We start from the raw sequence: 15586 nt of genomic DNA on the forward strand, positions 1-15586 counted from the left end.
AGGTATATCTAAATATTTTTTAAACAAAATCTCCAATTAAGACGATGTCGTGCTTCTTTTTTTTTTTTGTACTTATGCCTTGTTGCTGTTATTATTTTTTCTTTTTTTTTTTTTCGTTATTTTTTTCTGTGTGTTTCTTTTTTCAACGTGGTCGTCGCAGTGGCCGTTTTCTCATCAACATCACTATGATAGTTTCTTTTTTTTCCTCTTCCTCCTATGTATGTTTAGCAGTAAAGATATTAACAAAAAAATCTTCATATATATATACAGAATTTTTGGTGTACAACATAAAAAGATTGATATACAACACAAATTTTTCTGTATTATATTCATAAGTTTATATGTTATGCGTAAAATTTTGTGTTGTGTGTAAAAATTTATGTACTCTAAAACAAAATATTTATACTTTATAATAAAATTTCTATGTTAAAGAAGGATATAAACAAAGAATCACGTAATGGACTTGAGCATTTTTTTTAATGAATTTGTACCAATTTGATTTGATTTAATTACTAAAAAAATTCGTATATGTAACATCGCCATTATTTTTCATACTTATCAGTCGCTACGAAAATGATATAAAAAAATATCAATTTAATTATAAAATAAATTAACAATTAGTCAATATTTTTTCTTTTAATTTTTTCATATTTATATTAACAATTTAAATTCTTAATTCTTATTTATTCATGGATCAAATATTTTTAAAATTAAAAAATTATTAAAATAAATAAATAAATTCTTTTTTGTCTCACGGTTTCTTTTAATTAGTTCAACAATTCAAGGATTAATTTATTACAAATTTAAATGTCATTTAAAAGTTTATTGTTGACTAATGTATTATTACATACACAAAATAAAATTTAAAACTTTTAATACTTACTTAAACGAACTAATAAAATAATCACTAGATCGATTCAAACACTAAAATCTTAATTACCTTTAAATTAAGAGGACGAGCTCAAATAAAAATTACAAATTTATAAGTGTTTAACGTTTTATCTTGTCGCTTTAAATTTTTCTCACTAGAGAGAAATTTGTCCAATATTCAAACAAAATTTGTACGTGCTTCTCCGTCTATTATTCTCTATCTACTGAATAATAATGATGCTCACAATTTGGAAGTGAATCCACGGTGCAACAAGGTAAGAGTGTAATCATTTCATCCATAACAACTGCTTATTATAATTATTATTATTTCATGTATCTCACCGTATAATATTTTTTGGAATCCGAAGAATATTTCTCTAAGCGTAAAACTGAAGAAAGAATCTATCATGAGAACAAAAAATTTATGACCAACCAAACCCAACCCTTTAATTGAGTGATATGAATCTTGATCGATATGTATATCAGAATAATATAGAATTTTTCTTCTTCCTTTAGAACATGGCTTATATGATAATACCTTACTTATTTGGTACAAAAGAAACTGGTTGGAGCAGTAAATAAAGTTAGAAATATTCTACAACGGCCATCATATGAGTTAGTCACACTACGCCATTATATTCTACTCTTTATTCTTCTATATACGTTGTGATCTTTTGCAAAACTTTAGCTTTACACGGTAACAACCCGGTTTAGAATATCGATTAAGATCTCAAACAAGAGAAAACAAAAAGTTCCAAGCACATTAACAACAACTGAAAAAACGAAAGTAACAAGATAGATGCTCTAATTATTTGGAGTAGCTTTAATGAGGGCTTTGAATATGGGATGATAAAAATGATTGATCCACAAAATAAACAATTAATTAAACTAATAGTTATTATACGGATAATATATCCAATGAAATTCTAAATTTATTTAGATAGTCTCATAGCCAATAATATTACACTCACTAAAAATTATTATTTTGTGCAGATTTTGCACACATAATAAAAAGCAGAAGGTAAGCTCTTTTTCCATAGGCTTTTTGGGTAAAATGGTCATGGATCATTATTTGCTACAAAATTCTAAATCTACAACAAATTACCTGCAATATTTTGTTTTTCATCACAAAGTAAACCTTTGAAGTTCACATGTAATATTTGCAATGAGTTCTAATATTTTAAGTACTAATTGTTCGTGCATCTAATTTTTTCTATGAAACAATAGTATAACAAACGTAATTCCAGTGCCAAACTAAAAAAAAAAAATTAAGAAAAAGAAAGAAAACTAACCAAAGTTATGGTGAAGCTGAGAATCAAGTTCATCGCATTGCACCCATTACATGACACACTACAGAGAGGAAACCTCATCAAACCACACAAATGTGGAAGAAAACATGCTTGCTTTTCACCATAGATTATATATTAATATTATTATTAATATTAATATTATATCATTCCCTTCGAATTTTCTTGCTGATTATTATTTGGTCTGAAGAAAGAAGCTGATGATGCTTTTGTTGTGGTGTTGTTCTCTGAAACAATAATTCAACTTCTCTGGAGAGATCAAGTGGGTGGTATCTGCAGCTGACGATGCAGCACGACGGCGACGATGACGGCGGTTTTCTCTTGAGAGATAACAACGGCGGCTTTGGTTTTCTTGGTGCTGGTGGGCATTGCTTTGATTCTACTGGGATTCTTTGATCCATTGATGTTGGAGTCTTGAATCCATCATCATCATCATCAATTTCTTCTTCTTCTTCTTGCTCCTTTCTTGATTCTTGGTCTCGTTGCTTGGAAAGTACTATTATACCCTCGAGGTAGCCTCCTTCTTCTTCTTTGATCTCTTTGTCAATAATATTATTGTTGTTATGATGAGAAGAAGAAGAAGGCTTGGAACATGCAACACTAATTTCCAGATTTCCCATCTTCATAATAATAATAATAAAACCCTCAATTTTCTCTTCTTTTTTTTCAATCTCTCATGTTTTGATTGAGAAGAAGATATATGTTTCTTGGAGGAAATTGAGTAAATATGAAGCTAGTTATAGCTATATGAAGAAGCTAAGAATAAGAAGGTGGGAATGAAGAAAAGTTAATGAACATAAAAGAGAGTACTGTATTGTTGGTGGTTAGTTATATCATAATATTTTTTTTTCCTTCTTTGTTTGGTGATTTTCTCTTATAGCTTCTTTGGATGTTACTTTTTTTGAGAGAGTTGAATGAATGTGTATAGTATAGGGTTATAAAGAGGGAGAGGGAGAAGAAGTTAAAGAGTTTTATTTTAAAAGATGCATTGGATCCTACGCCCCCAATAGAGAGAGAACGCTTTGAAAGCTTCCACCTTCTTGTTTAACTGCTGTCTCTTCTAATAACCCTTCTTTCTCCTATTTTTAATTCAATCATATTTAATTTTCATCACTAGAAAATAGATGTCTTATATAGATATTTATTTCATTTACTTTTTCCTCTGTCTATGAATAATTATTTTAAAGTTAATTTTTTTACTTATATTTGTATAGAATTTGAATGTATTATTTTTTCCCCTTTTTTTTACTATTTATTTATTCTTTTTCCTTGGAATGATTAGTTTACAAATAAATAATAACTATTTTCTGTCCAAACAATATATAGAGGAATTATATTTCTAGAGTTCTGTCATTTTAATAATTTCTTATAAGTATGTTTGTTGAAATCTTTAAAGACTTATCCATGGATAAAAGGAGTATTTGTTAAAACTAAAGTATTGTTTCTACTCATATTTGACTTATCTTTTTTTTTCTCCACCATATAAATTTGATAAATATTTAAATACTCTTTATTTTTTTTTTAATATTGTTAACAAGTGTCTTTAATGTCAAAAAAGTTTATTGAAAAATTATAAAGTTAAAATTTATAACACATTCATTAGAAAAGAAAATAATTTTTTTATTATAAATACTATTAACAAGTGTCCTAATAGCAATAATTAACCAAAGGTGACTACCATAAAAAATGTTTTCATATAAAAATAATAATTAAAATATAGACACACAGTATATTAACTAAAATGTGTGTGAATATTCATCCTTAACCGAAATTTCTTTATTTTAAGAATAAAATACAATCTGCTCTCTTTTATTTTTAAAATATACAATCCTTTCTTTTATAATTCTAAATAAAATACATTCCTCTTCCCTATATGAAATAGGTAATGTTAGGTAAACAAAAAAAATAATCAGAACTTACTTTATTTAGTATTAATTAATTATCGCAACAATTAATAAATGTTAAATAAGACAAGTTATGACTGTTTTTGACTGATTTTGTTTGGTTACCAAATATTTTCGCATGAAATAACATAGGTACATAAGATACTATTATTAAGTGTTGAAATTAAATAACATTACACTTTGCTTTTCTTCTTTGTGTTTGTTTAAGAGTAACATTAAAATATTCTTTTGTTGTGGAATTATGCTTTGCTTGGGAACTTTGATGCATCTATGCACGTGATTTGCTTCTTTGGGACCACTTACTCACCGAATCTACATAGACTAATGTTTATTAGACCCCATAGCTTTATCCTATCTCTCAAATATCCATTGTTGTTGTTGAAATAATGTATCTCTCTCTATATATTTTTCATGAATAACAAACGATGCTTTGTTTCTCTTGCAAGCAATACATCAAACGCAAAAAGCTCCAAAAGTTTGACTTTACTAGAAGGTCTACATCATATATATTCATTCATTCATTTGCATGCTCTTTTTCTAAGTGTTGGTTTTTATCATTTGAAACTGTACCATTCACCATTTTCAAGGCCACTTGGATTCCCGTTACTTTACAATATCTTTTCTTTTCTTTTCTTTTTTTAAATTAAAAAATTAAATATTAAAATGATATGCTAATTTGAAAATTTTTTTGTAATTTTACAAAATTTAAAAGGACAAAGTCTAATATACTTTAGATCTTAATTCTATTTAAAGATTTATCTTAATTAATAATTGTTGTATATTCAAATAAAATTTGAAATTTTAATATTTATTTAAATAAATTAATGAACTAATTATTCGATTAACTCAGATTAATTAAAAATACCTATCAACTGTACAACTTCTGATTATTAATTCTTTTAATATTTTATAAAATTCATAATGTAATAGTAATTGTTGCTTACGACGTGCAAATTTTAAGAGGCATTAGCACATGCATATGTTAAGAGACTATAAACAAATAGTTAAATACCAAATAGTGTAATAGCAATTTATGAATATATGCAGCAGCACAAGCTTTAAACTGAACGCCATTGTAATTATTTATTTAAATTCACAAAGAGAATTATTATATTAAAATTTTGGTGAGTTTATCACCAGGCATTTTTTAAAATTTAGGTCACAATGTCTAACCTTAAATACACTTATAAAACACTTATAATATTATCCAATAATACGTCAAAGAAGTGATGATCACATCAATAGTGAGAATTTAAATAGTCTTCATATATATAACACACATGCATGTTAAGAGAATAAGAGGCTATAAACAAATAATTCAACAACCAATAGTAATAGCAATTTAATGAATTTGAGTATATGCAGCAGCACAAGCTTTAAAACAAACGTCATTTTAATTATTTATTTAAATTCACCAAGAGAATTATTATATTAAAATTAAATGAAAATTTTGGTGTTTTTATCACCAGGCATTTTTTAAAAATGTAGGACACAATAATGTCTAACCATAAATGCACTTATACACTAATACACATATATATTATCCAATATATCAAATACGTGGTCACATTGAGAATTTGGATGCTTTGTTGAGTTGTCATTCTCACAAGCTAAATATATTTTAGGTATAATACTCATTTAACGTGTCTGTTTTCTCGATCTAATTATTATGTTTGATAAAAAATATTTTTAAATATATTTAGACGTATCCAAATATAATAATGCGTCAATATATTTAATTGTATTCTTAGCTTATATTTTGAAAATGAGTTTATAAATAATATGCATTATAAGTTATTAATACAAAAATAATAAAAAATGATTTATATAATTAAAAAATAATTAATACATTAACTTTAATAAAATATCAAAATATATATTATCATAATTTATCTACAAACTTATTTTTATTTTATACATAAATTATGTCTTCGTATCTACTAAAATTAAAATTAGTGTGTCGTATCATGTCTGGTGTCTCTGTGTACTACACCATAGACAGTAAATGGCGGCAGCCATTAGCAGCGGTTTCGAAAAGCATTGCTAAATGGCTGGGGTGCCAATTTTGGGTGGTGCGTGCAGGTATGTTTGGTTTTTATCAATGGTATTAATTTTATACATTAGGTTAATTTTTTTTTCTTTGGTCCAAAATTAAACTATGTTAAGATTAATTATATGTTGAATATTAAAAAGGGAAAAATTAAATAAAATAGATAATGTGAATTCAATTGTTATAGTAAAGAGTTATTAATTAAGTAATCAAAGTTGAACGGACTCTAAATTCAATGTTCCCAGCTGCCCCGCTCCAAACTCTTCAAAAAGTAGCTACTTCATATATGTTGGTAGTTCTTTATTTATTTATTGTTTATTCGATAATAATAATGAGTACGTATATTGAGCCAACTCATTTATGACAAAACCAAAGTCTATCTTTTGTCTTTCTGTATGACGACAGTTATCTATTTCACATTTTATTTTATTTTATTTTTATTTATTCCTAGTGTATATAAAAAAAACTCTATAATTGTTCGTCTCATGTTGTTACCAAAAAGGAAAAAACACTACTAGAAAAATAGTTATTACAGACGAATATTTTCGACGGATTTTATCCCATGAAAATACAGACAGAATTTTAGAGAGATTTTTTTATCGAAAAATAAAAAAAATGAATTAGCATAAATTACAGATGGAGAATAGAATTTGTCGATAATTCTGTCGGTAAAATTATTTTTTTCGTGGGAAATGGTTACAGACGGATTTTCCGTCTGTAATTAAATAAACGAAATGCTGCATTTTATTAAATTATTACAGACGGAAATATATTAGAATAAGATGCATGGGTCACTTTGGTTCCAATACTTCAGTTCACTTTTTTTTTCACGTTCTCCTTGAATTACTCTCATGCCTTCTCTCTCTCCATTGAAGATGTGACGTCCTCCACTGTCGCCGCCACCGTCGCCGCTGCTCACGTCGCACGAGCTCCTTCCACCGCCGCTCTCAATGTGTTTGCTCCTTTCGTCGTCACACGAGCTCTCTCGGCCATGCTCTTGTCTTACGAGCTCCCTCCGCCGCCGCTCTCAGGCTGCTTCTTCTCTCCTCGCTGGAGGTTTGTCATCGTCTCTTCTCGTCGCTGTTAGTTCAGGTAGGCCTCCGCCTCCTTGTCGTCCCTAGCCCTAACCCTTCCATTGTGATTCTGTTCCGATTTCATTATCTCTAGCCCTAACACTGTCCCTTCCCTGTTTTTCTTAATCCTAATTCTCGTCCCTTAACCCTAATTTTCCGTTTGTTCTCTCCGGTTTAAAATTATGTTATATGGATCGATTTTAATCCTAATTTGTTTTTTTTAGGTCCGCTGAAGGTTACACCATTTATGGTCGAGTGAAGATCCCCAGCAGTATGCTTTGTTTTTCTTTTTTGTCACTCTGATTTTTATTTTCTTACTTTTTAGTTAATTCAAAATCTAATTGTTGGATGGTGACTGATGCGAATAACCATTGCATTCGAATTGGCAGATTTTTTATATTTTGTTCAATAAACTTTATATGAACTAAAGCATTCAACTTTAATATATAGATGCACTAAAGCACTTTAATATGTGAGATTGACTTTGAATTGTTGATGGGACTGGTAATGGTGCTTGGGGTCATATGTCAGTTCAAGTTGTTCATATTATTTTGGAGTTCACACCAAAATCAAGTTTGATTTAGTCATTCAGAATTCATCTAATTTGAAGCTTCGGTTGGTTTATAGTATCAATTGTAATTTGAAATATTTAGGAAGATGGTTGTCAGAGCCTGTTAGCATCTCTGGTGTCATTTCATTTACTTAGGTGTATCTGATAATGTTAATTGAGTGGAATTCAGTAAGGTTTTGCTAGAGTTCATTGTGGTGTGCATCCATTCCTTTGTGTGCATCCATTCCTTGCATCCATTTCTTGTTAATGGTGTGCATAAATTTGTTTGCAGATTTAGGAACAAAAGACTATATAATTCCCGGAAAAGTGTGAATGTCAAAATCATACTCAATGGTGGTCAGAGAGTTACTTTTTTGAGGCCTGATGGATATTTCTCATTGTATCCTTTAATTTACATCTTCATTTTAAACTCATTTCAATTTGCATGATAACTGCTATTGCAATACTTCAGGTCATGTTTAATTTGATCTCTCTTTGCTGTCCTGATATTGCTTTTGCAAAGTTATAGTTAATGATAGTATTTCGTTGTTGAGCAACAAACTAGTTCCTTAACATGTTTGCTTTAAGCCACAACGTCCCAAATATTTCTTGATGGATGCTTCATGAGGTCTGAAAATTATAGCTTCTTTGATGAGTATGCAGGGCCAGGGGACAAGGCTGTTTGTGGAAACAAAACTAGGACGAATTTGAGTTTTCAAGTGGCCGCAAAGCAGGCGATTTTGGAAGTAGTTCAAGCTGCACCAAACAGCATAGGATGCTATGCAAGAGGGAAGGTTGATGTTTCTGGAAGGGTAAATGAATCTGCTTATGTTTTAGCTAATTGTTGGAAGAGTTTGAACAGTAGTTCTTGCAAAGTATGTCTTGAGAATTCTCATGAAAATTGCTGATTTCGGACTGGTATTGATTTAGAGGGGAACAAGGTCCCCTGAGCTATTTTGTATTTTATCCCAGTTTTTTAAGCCTCACACAGTTAATGATTACTTGCAGGGTCCACCACTGGCTGGAAGGTATGACATGGGAGCTCTATGCATGCATGAGCATTCTGAAAAACTTGAAGGCCTTATCAATGATGCTATAGATAAAGGTTCTGAAATTGTTGCAAGAGGAAGTTTCGGGCCTATTGGTGGAGATGCAGTTAATCAGTATTACCCCTCAACTGTGATTGTTAATGTGAATCACTCCATGAGATTGATTATTAATGTGATAAGAAAACTATCGCTTTCTAAAAAAGGGTAGAAAATTAATTCGTCTCAACCCTGAGGATGTATTTTCTCAGAGAAGTTTATCCAGACATGTTAGTAATAGACTTAACAAAAAAGTTTATCTACTTGAAGTGTGAAGTGATTGGTTTTTTCTATGTGTCTTAGAACACTGAAGTTCTCCGGAAGATGGGGAAGCACACAGGGATTAGCTCGGAGTGTGCCGTTCCGACAGATAGCAGGGATTTAATTCCAATTCAAAAATGGAAGTCAATTAACGCTCAGGTGGTTATTGGGACTCCTGGCACCATCAAAAAGTGGATTTCTTTCAAGAATTTGAACCTGACCAGATTGATGATTCTTGTCTTTGATGAGGCTGATCAAATGCTTGCTGAGGTAAGTTTTGCATTCTGATGAAATGTAATGTGATTGCTTTTAGTTAGGATTTAAAGTTTCATTGTAGTTTAGAATTGTAAATTGAAGTTGTGATGCTTCTCCGCTTATGTGGAGGATATAGAGGGTGAGAGCACTATTAAGTCACTTGACTCTATGAACTGTGAATTTCCTAAACAACTATGAACTGTGTTGTTGCAGGATGGTTTTAAGGATGATTCCTTGAGGATAATGAAAGAAATAGAAAAATTCAATTCTAGCTGCCAGGTTTGTTGAACTGCCTCTCTTATAGTTTGCATGCATGTATGCAAAGTTCAATCCATTTGAGAATTCTTCTCTAGATATAAAGATGAAACGTATATCCTAATTGATTGCTTTAATTAGGTTGCAAGTTGTGTTGAAGGAAAATATAATTGTTCCTTGATATTTGAGAAACTTCTTATTTGTGCAGCTGAACAATTGCATCTACTTAAATGTACTATGCCATTGCATCTTCACGTTAATGATCTGAATCATTGCATCATTACTTGAATTGATTTATTGGCCTAGATGTAATTTCTATGCATTTAGTTCAAATATTTGGGTATACTTGTGTGAGCTGTTGATATGTATATTTTTGTTTCTTTTAATCTCCAGGTTCTTCTATTTTCTGCCACATTCAATGACATTGTCAAGAACTTTGTTGAGAGGACAGTTAAAAAGGACCATAATAAACTTTTTGTTAAGAAAGAAGAGCTTTCTTTAGATGCTGTGAAGCAGTATAAAGTGCACTGCCCTGATAAGTTGTCAAAGATTGAGGTGATAAAAGATTACATATTCAAATTACAGTATCTGAAGCTAATTCAAATATTCAGGAAAGAGCCAAGGCTTTGGAAGTTATCCAGTATCTGAAGGAAAAGTATCATGAAGGGAAGTGTAATGTTGCCATTGTTGGTAAGGGCACATAGTACATGTTTCCATGTCACTTTCCAAAAACCCTATTATAATTTTGTATTTTTATTTCTTTATGACAATAAAAACGTGTTTCATGTTGCAGATGATGGAAAGTTGGACACTGAGTCAGACTCAGGTGAATTTTGGGTTCTCTTTGGTGGTTTTGCTCCAATTGGAAAGAAAGTAGTTAGTGATGATGATATCATTCCTGAGACAACTCCTGGCCAACTCTTTAGGTAAGTTGATTTTATTATCAGCTCCCCTGACCCTGTTTCTTCTTGATGCATGCTTCAAAAAGATATAATAGTGATATTATCAATGATTTTTAGCTGAGATAAATCCACAACAAAGAGATTCATTGGCTACTACCTTTTAAACATTTTACCAGCAGATGCTTGTGCTGGGCATGTGCATTTATTTTGTGCTACTTTTAAATGAACTTTTGGAACTTTCAGAATCATTTCTGAATTATTTTGTGCTATTTAAATAACTACTTTTAAATGAATAAAGCATGTGATTAAGTGCTACTTTTAAATGAATTTATGTCTGTTTCAGGGAGGTTTGAGCTCAGGTTACAAAAAATTAGTAGCAGATAAAGGCTTGCAAGATGAGACATACACAGCAGAAAGTGTCGCGCTTATTCAAATTTCTAGAACTGCCATACATAATAACAATGCAGTGCAAGTTGATGCAGTACGTTTCCATCAATTTTTTTTATTTCTGTCCAGCGTAATTATGTTGCTACAAGCCTATGGTTTATCTTTCTTTACTAGTCCACCCTAATTGTGCTATCCATATTCAGGTGGCAGCGTCATTGAATTCTGCTGAGTGTTTTGTCCTTCAATCTGGCTCTACAATGTTCACTTGGCATGGCAATCAATCCTCCTTTGAGCAGCAGCAGCAGCTAACAGCTAAAGTTGCGGAGTTTTTAAAGGTAGCTGCCATGCTACATTTTTTCTTATGCTCTCTTTGTCTTCTGTTTTCACTTATTTCTTATCCTCTCTAGTTGATATTTATCTATTTTTCTACTTATTTACAAAATAAATCACTGAATTTTTAAGATATATTTTGGGTCCTCTCATTATTTTAAAGATTAACCAACCTGTTTCAGTTTCAATCTTATATAAATCACACAGTTTTTTGAGTTTCTGGTGTCTATTGACTTGTATGATTCACCTTTGGGAATAAGTTTAACACTTCCACACATAACAAGTTCGCAAGTTTTTTATTAGAATGGATTTCTATAAAATTTTTGTTATCCATTATACTTCTGTTTGCCTAAATGGTTACTTCAAGATGAAGTCATTCACCAGTTGGCTAAATGGTTTTTAATATGAAGATTATTTAGTAATAGTCATTGTTACAACATACCTTATTTCTTAATGTGCTACACTGACGCATCCATATCCAGCCTGGAGTTGCTTTAAAGCATGCTAAAGAAGGAACAGAAAGCTCTGCTTTCTGGTTTGCTCTTGGAGGAAAACAGAGTTACACCAGCTTTCTGGTTTGCTCTGCCTTGTCTAATTCCTTTAATTCATCTTTTGATATGACATCCAGTATGGTATGGCAATATGTTTAAGATTGTATAAACTATGTTTTTCTTTGTTATTTTATAGTCAATGAAATTCAACCAAAAGTAGGTTCTCCTAACAAGAGGGTGTAGGATAATGATGGAGCATTTAAGCATATTGTATATGGTATCTTTTCTTTTGTTATTAGTGGTAAATTTAATAATTATATTTAGGTAGGTATAGGTTCAGGTTTTTTCATCTTTGCCAAAAAGAAAATTGAAGGAAAGAATATCATAGTATTTAAATTAAATTTGCCAAAAAGAAAAATGAAGGAAAGATATCATAGTTTTTAAATTAAATTGAACATCTCCAAATCAAGTCACAGATCATGATGATTTCATACTCCATTGGAACTTGCCTTTCTTTCTAATACTTTCTACTCTCAGTCACAGGATAGATTGAATGGGCTGAATCAAGGAGGACCAAGACAAAGAGCAGAAGCTTTGGCTGATTTAAACTATGCATTTAAATCATCATCCGGAACCAAAAGTTCTAGCCCTAAGACAACTGGAAGAAGTCAAGGATCATCGCCACCGCCGCCACCTTCAATGTCTTCGGATGAGGACTATGATGATGATGAGGATGAAGATGACACTGAAGACTATAGCTGATAGTTTTAGTATGGTTGAACAATATACTAGGAATTATAGTTGATTATCAATATATTTTGTTTATATTTTGAATTATATTGACTTGCTTGTTTATAGTACTTCATAATACGATGAATTTGTTTATTTTTTGAAATATTATAAATATTCGAATACAAATTAGATAAAAAATTGTATTAAATTTATATTTATTTTGTATGAAAATAAGTTTATTTTGCAATTAGAAAAATAAAAAAAATTCTATTTTACCTTATAGATGGATTTACAGACGGATTTTCTATCTGTAATCAGAACGTGGGATGATTTTCCAAAGTTCAAATTACAGATGGAAAATCTGTCGGAAAATCCGTCTGTAATTACAGACAGAAAATCCGTCGAAAAGTTCGTCGCCTTTGGGAAATGGATAGAAAATTTACAGAGGGAAAATCCGTCGGTAACTTGTAAAAATCTATCTGTAATTTTCCGACGGAAAAAAATTCGTCGGTAAATAATTTCTGATGGGGCTTTTACAGAGGGACAAAATCCGTCGGTAATTTCATCGGTAACCAAAAATTCGTCTGTAATAAAGACTAAATCCGTCTGTAAATCTGTCTGTATTAATCTATTTTCTAGTTGTGAAAAGAAGTGATTGTATTTTATGTTTTCTTGTTGTATGTGCAATAAACATTTTTTATGGTGGGCTGATATATCATTCAAATATATATAAAGGATAATAAGATGCATGACTTCAGAATAAGGAGGATCTGTGAGGTATCAGATGCTGGGGGTGAGATGAGAAATGCACGAATAGAAAAAAGGGAAATTGAGAGTTGAGAGAAAGTGTGTTTATGTGTTTCTAAGATTGAAAAAATGAGAATTAGTTAGTTTTATGGGTTACAGTGCAAGTACTTATAGTGTGAGCTGCTAATAGCTTAATAACTAATCAGTGTAACTAACTGAGTTGCTAACTAATTGAATTGCTAACTGATTGCTGAGCTGTCATTGGCAGCTTAACACCTTTCTAACTGCTTTTACTTTCTGATTCTGGAGTGGTTCACTTGTGCACACTTATATGCCCCTTAAAACCAAGGGCTTCTAACTGCTTCTGCTTACTGACTCTGGAGTAGTTCACTTGTGCACACTTATATGCTCCCTGAAACCAAGGGCTGCTCAGTTGATGTTGCTCTAAGTAGTTGCTTTAAGGTTCTACTTCAAACACTCTTAACAAGTCCCTGAACTTGAGGAAAGCTGCTACTGAAAGAGGCTTTGTCAATGTATTTGCCAGTTGATCCTGAGCTGGGATATGCTGCACAAAAATTTTTTTTGGTGACATAATCTTTGAAAAAGGACTGATGACTTAGTGCAAAATGTTTGGATTTATTGTGTAGGATTGAATTGGCTGGCAATAAAATAGCACTTTGATTGTCACAATAGACTATGGGTTTAGTAGAGCAAGGGACTTCAATTTCACCCAGCAAGTTTTGTAGCCAGATAATCTCAATTACTCAATCTGAGATGCCTCTGAATTCTGCTTCAGTGCTGCTTTTGGAGACTGCAGTTTATTTTCTGCTTGCCCATGACACTAAGTTTGAACCTAGGTAAATTTCATAGCCATTTGTTGACTTCCAGTCATCAACATCAATGGCCCAATCAAAGTCACAAAACCCATATATTTTGAAGTTGGTGAATTTGTTGAACCATAGCCCATGTTGTAAGGTGCGTGCTAGATACCTGAGAATACGCTTGACAGCTTTCTAGTGGAATTCAAGAGGGATGTGGAGAAATTGAGCTACTTTGTTCACAGAGAAAGAGATTTCTGGTTTGGTGATTGTGGCATACTGAAGGCCACCAACAATGGATCTATATAGTGTGGGCTTGTTGAAGGTAGTGTCACCAAAGGCAAAGAGTTTTAAGGACGAAGTCATAGGGGTTGGTACTGATTTTGTATTGTTCATATCAGCTTTCTTTAGAAGTTCTTTGATGTATTTGGTCTACTTCAGTGTGACAGTCCCTATGGAGCTTTTACAGACTTCAATTCCAAGGAAGTAGTGTACTTTACCAAGATCTTTTAAGGAGAACGTGTTGTGCAGTTGAGCCATAATTGTTGCAATTTCACTTTCAGAGGTACCAGTGACTAGAATGTCATCTACATAGACAAGGATGTAGGTGGCAGAGGTTGTTGGAGCCTTGTGAACAGGGACACATCAGATTTTGTGCTTGTGAAGCCGGACTGATGAAGGGCAGCACTTAGCTTTGTAAACCATACCCTTGGAGCTTGTTTGAGTCCATAGAGTGATCTTTGGAGCTTACAAACTTGCTGATTGTTGGGGGATACAAAGACCTTTGGTTGTTTTATAAAAACTTCTTCATAGAGGTCACCATTTAAGAATGCATTGTTAAAGTCGAACTGGCAAATTTTTCACCCTTTTGTAAGTGCAATGCTCAACATGACCCTGACCGTTGAAGGCCTGACCATTAGGCTGAATATCTGGTCATAATCAACCCCTTGCTTTTGGTGAAACCCCTTCGCCACATCAGGATTTCTTTTCACTCTGAACACCCATTTACAACCTATGGGAGCTGAGTGAGTCGGAAGATTGACCAATTGCCAGGTGTTGTTCCTTATTAGGGCTGAGTATTCTTCTTCCATTGCTGCTCTCCAGTGTGGGGTGGCAAGAGCTTCTTTGATAGATGCTGGTAGGGGCTCTTCTGCACATTGTTCATTGTTGGGAGCCAAGGTAGCAATGAGGGCTCTGGGCTTGTAAATGCCACTTTTGCTTTGAGTTTTCATTGCATGATTGTTCTGAGTTGTGGGTGGTAGATGGGCCTCAGCTGATTGCGCTTGCGCACCAGGTCCAATAGCTACCTGCAATGGCTTAGTGTCATAGGATTCTGCAGAATCAATTGTGTTAGTGGTTGTAACAATATCATTGACTTCAACAGATGCATTTGGTACTGAATTGGATACCACATTGATATTAGTGGAAGGAGTATCATTTATGTTTATGCATGTTGGTGGGGGAGCAGGGAACCGGGGATAGGTTTCATGAAATGTGAATGTGGAGGGTGGGGTGAGGTTCGGTCTGGTTGAAGCTGGTGCAGAGGTGGTGAACAGGGTTGGATAAGGG

At 32.2% G+C, this 15586-nt stretch overlaps 2 long non-coding RNA genes across 2 annotated transcripts; both read left to right on the forward strand.

Moving 5' to 3' along the window:
• The first annotated feature begins 8085 nt into the window (after positions 1 to 8085).
• LOC112730284 (uncharacterized) lies at positions 8086 to 8904 on the forward strand. The gene is made up of 3 exons (XR_011869174.1): positions 8086 to 8154; positions 8343 to 8548; positions 8763 to 8904. It is a non-coding gene; the product is annotated as an uncharacterized lncRNA (long non-coding RNA).
• A 1968-nt stretch (positions 8905 to 10872) lies between these two features.
• On the forward strand, positions 10873 to 11997 carry LOC112729338 (uncharacterized). Its single transcript, XR_003166492.3, has 4 exons — positions 10873 to 10993; positions 11103 to 11234; positions 11712 to 11804; positions 11917 to 11997. It is a non-coding gene; the product is annotated as an uncharacterized lncRNA (long non-coding RNA).
• Positions 11998 to 15586: the final 3589 nt, after the last annotated feature.

The sequence above is a fragment of the Arachis hypogaea genome, chromosome 12 (assembly GCF_003086295.3).
Source record: "Arachis hypogaea cultivar Tifrunner chromosome 12, arahy.Tifrunner.gnm2.J5K5, whole genome shotgun sequence".
NCBI lineage: Eukaryota > Viridiplantae > Streptophyta > Magnoliopsida > Fabales > Fabaceae > Arachis > Arachis hypogaea.